Source organism: Brachyhypopomus gauderio, chromosome 12 (genome assembly GCF_052324685.1).
Source record: "Brachyhypopomus gauderio isolate BG-103 chromosome 12, BGAUD_0.2, whole genome shotgun sequence".
NCBI lineage: Eukaryota > Metazoa > Chordata > Actinopteri > Gymnotiformes > Hypopomidae > Brachyhypopomus > Brachyhypopomus gauderio.
Genome location: NC_135222.1, coordinates 15,471,319 through 15,476,849, shown reverse-complemented (window position 1 = coordinate 15,476,849; position 5,531 = coordinate 15,471,319).

The window sequence follows — 5,531 nt, the reverse complement described above, 5'->3', positions numbered from 1 at the left end:
TGACACTTGTCCGCAAAGATGTGTGGGTGGCAACCAAAGAATACTACTCCAGTGGTTTCCACTGCTCGGTATTACCTACAATTTTAGTTAGGTCGGAATGAAATAATTACACAGAATGCCCTTTATTTGTGCATGTGTCATATGTGTATGGTCGGAAACAGACTGGAGGTAATAACTCACGGAGGAGCCGTTCCACACTGGTCTGACTTGCAGGCATTTGTTTTTTAACACATGAGCTACTTGGTGTATGCAACCCTGTCCTTTTCTGATGTTCTAAATAAAACCTTCATGTGTGACATGCTGCTTCATGGCATTGCCATGCACTCACCGCCCCACATCTGTATGTTAAAGGACTCAGACCAGCATGACTCAGCAGTTTCAGGGAAGCTGGTGTTGTGCTCAGGTCGCTATGGCAATCTACAGGCACACAGTCAGCCTTTTGTGGATCAGATAGGATGTTTCTGGAAACTCGAACCACAGCTGAAGTCCGTAAGAAAACGCCAAGGCCAATCTGGACGGCAGAGTATGCAGAACCAAAAAATAGGGAAGCGATGCTCACATTTCACCAGCTGGGTGTTGTAAACGTTCAGTTAAAACTGTGTTGATATAACAGTGAGGACTCCAATGCAGCAGCTAAATATCTGCAGGGGAGGGAAGAGGCTCGCATGCAAGGGAATTATTGCACACAAGCCAAATGATTAAGTGATTTGTACCACTAGCTTGGTTAACTAAAGCAACACTCTTGGAGCCAGCATTTCAGTGATTTGGTTATCATCTGCATTAACATCTCGGCAGATGAACCCACATGGCCTTCTTCATGCCAACACCCCTTCCACTCCACCCACCTCCCACCGGTCGGAGCTGTGTGTGTGGATGGGAGTGGAGGGCCAACCCTGGAGTGGATGTCTGGCAGAATATCTGTCTTCCTCTTTAGTCCCGCATCAGTTCCAAAACCTAAGGAGAAGAGCTCAGGGAGGGGAGAGGGGTGGAGAGGAAGGGTGGGGGTGGAGGTGAAGGTGGTTGTGGCGACACAGCTCCATGGTCCACAGTCTATGGCCCACAGTCTCTACCTCTGAACTGTCTAGTTTTGCACTACTGGTCAAACACACCTGGGCAGAATCAGCTAGAATCACTGGAAATGGACAAAAATCTGTAACCCGGTTGTGTTCTGTTGTACTTGGCTTTGGGGCCAGAGACCAAACAGCCGTGTTTGTCCAATTTTAAAGACAAGAAATGTATTCTGCTCTGAAACTCTTTCATACTGGTGGGGTCATAGGAATCAGGATGAGTCTTTCTGCTACTTTAGTACTGCACACTAACTTTTCTCTCTGCATCCAAACAAAGTAGTGAAACAAAGGCTATGGTGAAACAACAGTGCTATGGCCATTATAATTATATTGTAATAATATCACAGTGGCATTATCACAAATGTTAGTGCTTTTCAAAATTGTGTCAGCAGCTCACTGCTCAATCACTGACCTTAGTGAATAAGGGAAAAGAGGTAAACAGACCATTCACAGTAAAAGCCATAGAGCAGTTTCCATATGTGGTTCATACCTGGCGTCATAGGGTGACATTTTTTATCACACTGCCATCTCTGGGAGATATATCAGATGTGCCCTTCATACCTCCTCCTTGATTGACAGATTGACAGATCAATAGATCCCCAGGGAGATAACAGAATGGAAATAATTCACAAGTTTTCAGTACAAGTTTGAATCTAGCCATACATATTTAACGTCATCAGCAGCTGTATTTTGTTCTCTGTTTGTCTGTTTGTTTATGCACCTCCCTTTATTTGAGAAGAGGGCAAGCCATTTATCTGCTAGGCAGTCTGGGTAATGTATGGGCCTGTGGTCCATCTCCATCCTTACCAATACATATCACAGGAGGAGAACTGACATAGCTGGCTGATGTCAACTTGATATAAACACAACATAAACACATCCAGTATGGCTCTCCAGAACCTGTCAAGATCTTCCAGGATGTAACGCTAGGGGCATCATGGAGCATCATGCTGGGAATAGTGAGGTTTATTGAGGGCAAATCCACAAACAGAGTCAGGGTCACGGTCTAGGCTAACAAAGGCAACAAGAATATCCATAGTAAAAAACAAAAGGGAAACTAGACAGAAAAAAAACAACATAAACTGGAAATAACTGACGGGTTACATAGACAAACAACAAGAATGATTTCAACACTTACTAAGAGCCAGATACAAACAAACTAATACATCCAACAATTCAAATACACTGAACTGGCAAGGGAAACAACTAGAAACAAGTGGGAATGATAATCATGAGATGGGGTTACAAATGGCATGGAAGTGGCATGAGAAACACAAGGGAAACCAAAACATAGACACGTGGAGAACAAAAACAAAGATGTGAGTGACAGATGGGAGTGGGGCTAACCGTGACAGGAGAACATCTAGGCCTGGATTCCTGAGTTTCTACAAATGCGCTTGTTCCATTCTCTGAACCTCTGACCTCAGGTCAGTAGTACAAGATGCACCGTACTGACAGAATTAATACATCTCCAATATAATGATGCTCATTATGAGTGCAGCGTGCACCATAAAGGCTGGTGACCCTTGATGTGACATGCAGAAACATCAGTCTGTATTGGGCTTGTTTCGCCGAGTTATGGAAATGCTGCAATTTATCAAAAGCCTCCACGGAGCACTCATCTGGAATGCCTGAGATTGGTCCTTTAATATTTGTTGGACAGTTTGTTTGCTAATTCGAACATTCCATGATTGCAAAATTAAATTAATTACTGTGATAAAATACCCAAATGCCTACATTTCACTCTGGGTGAAGACATGGGCTGTTTCCATGTTATAAGAACCAACCACAGGTATCACATGACACAGCTGTGTCTCCTGAATATTAGCTGTAATTTCTAAACATTCCTGGACTAAACTGAGATATAATAAACTTTTGTCAAATGATAACTTCTCAGACACAGCCTGGGAAGCAGGGTTCATCTCTCTTAGCTTCCAGAAACTTTGCAATGAGAATATTATCTTATTTTCAATGAGATCATTATCTTCTGAGCTGGGTAAAGGGGTGAGAACTGCAAATGACTCTTGGAACACTTCGGAGGAGTCATGCAACTTCCACAACAGAGTGCACAGTCAAAGGACACACTTAGACCACACACTCAAAGGACACACTTAGACCACACACTCAAAGGACACACTTAGACCACACACTCAAAGGACACACTTGGACCACAAACCTAGAGTAGACAGTCAGTGTATATACATCTTTAGCAGTTGATATTTTTGTTGCTAGACAAAAACAGGGAACCGGTGGTAAACACCTCCCCATAACACACACACACACACACACACACACACACACACACACACACACACACACACACACACACACACACACACACACACACACATATGAACACTCCCTCTCTGAAGTAGGAGGATTGGTGAATTATTATAAAGGAAGAAATATATGACTCCCCAAAGATGCAAGGGCAACAAGTGGGAGTCCACGTCCCACTAGTTGAATCAGGGTTCAGGATGGGGTCCAGTGTTCAGGATGGGGTCCTGTGTTCAGTATGGGGTCCAGTGTTCAGTATGGGGTCCAGTGTTCAGGATGGGGTCCTGTGTTCAGGATAGGGTCCTGTGTTCAGGATAGGGTCCTGTGTTCAGGATGGGGTCCTGTGTTCAGGATGGGGTCCTGTGTTCAGTATGGGGTCCTGTGTTCAGGATGGGGTCCAGTGTTCAGGATGGGGTCCTGTGTTCAAAAAACAGAAAAGAATATAAGAATATTGCACTATTCTTAATGCACGTAAACCATTGGGCAATTATTACTGTCAAACTGCCCCATCACTGGGCACACACTGCGCAAATACATCCCCTCTGTTCTTCAAACATACACCCCCGCTTAACGGGTAGGCTGTGCGGTGCAATAGCTCAGCCGGTGAATCAGGAGTAAACAAGGCGAACGAACAGGTCAGCCATTCGGAAGAGAAGAGACTTCATGAATCAGCGGTAAATACACGGGTCAGGCTGTGACTAAGGTTGTCTGTCACATTTGTAGACAGGTAAACTCATAAAGGTGGAAAAATAATATCTTACGAAGATGAATGAGTCTCGCTGCCTGTTTTGCGCGAGCAGGGGTAGTTTATGTTCTCTCTAGAATGATCTGCTGTCTCGGGCAGACTCTGGTGTTGATATTACACAGGATCAGCTAGAGGAGCTTGTAACCCAACAAAATGCCACGCTGAAAGCATCGCTTGAATCCCGCATTTAAGTAATAAAACCGAATATGTTTATGCGTTGCCCCGGTTTAATAAGAACATGATGAGACCGGTCCTCCCCTCCCCTTTCAGTCCGGGGCTGGCCCGATAGCATGAACTTTTCCCCTTGGCGCTGACGAAATACAGAAGCGCTTTGACAGCCCAGGCAAATTTTCTCCGAGCAGGCTTGGACAGACCGTGTCCGATCAATGCGTTCAGTCGTATTCTGAAAATGCTGAAAAAAATCTTGCAATACGCAAAAGGTGTAGTCTATATCTTGGGTATCTCGCATAACATATTATTCTTCCCAGGTTGCATAATGACTGTTTAAAAAATAGATCCTAATATATAAACTGCAGCTGTTCAGATTATTTAGCTTTTACGCAACTCGGTGACTACATGTCTTGCAGACATGGACAGTTTAGACAGTGCACCTCGATTTACAGGTCTCCGCATACCATTTGAATTATGCCAGCCAATTTTGCACTCAACTATTACAATCCTGGGTATTGTGTAGAGCCTTTACAATTTACTAGCTGCTGTTGCACTAAAAATATCAGAAATACAGGCTAAAGAGTTTAACCAATAAAAAGTTGGGCTTTTAGATTTATTTATTTAGGATTTAAGTACATAAAAAACATTTAGTAAAGACATTTAGTTAGCAGTTTTCTGCTTATCCTTCGCCTACACCATCACCCAATGCTTTCTCCCCCTTTTTAGTCTTGCCTTGTGAATTGTAAAAAAAAACAACAACAAAGAAAAAATGAACTTTTAAAGTGTATTAAAATATAACACGAATGAATGAAAACTTCACTTTAAACTTTACAGCTAATGTAGATCAGATAGTGGCAACCACTAATTGCTTCATATCGAGTTACAGGCTCAACTTTCTCTGATATTTTTAGTTTTCTGGCTATATACCTACTATGCGTAGGCCCTACGTGGTTTCGGGCGCACGCGTGTTTGTGTGTTTTCATTTAATTTGCATTTTAGTAGGTTGTTTAATATTTTCTCATAATAAATAACGCATAGTGTATGAACTTATATATGACTTTACCATTAATTGAGGGTGAAATGGATGCAATGAAGAATTACCCACGGTTGTAGCATAACATATCAATGATGATGAATGACTTTGCAGGTGCTGTTTCCCTGTGGTCACCCCGTAGCTTTCCCGATAATTGCGTTGGACCAGTACGGGCAGGAGGGGATCCTCCCACCGCCCTCGTCGCACACGAACATAAATACGCGCCCCGTCGCCAAAC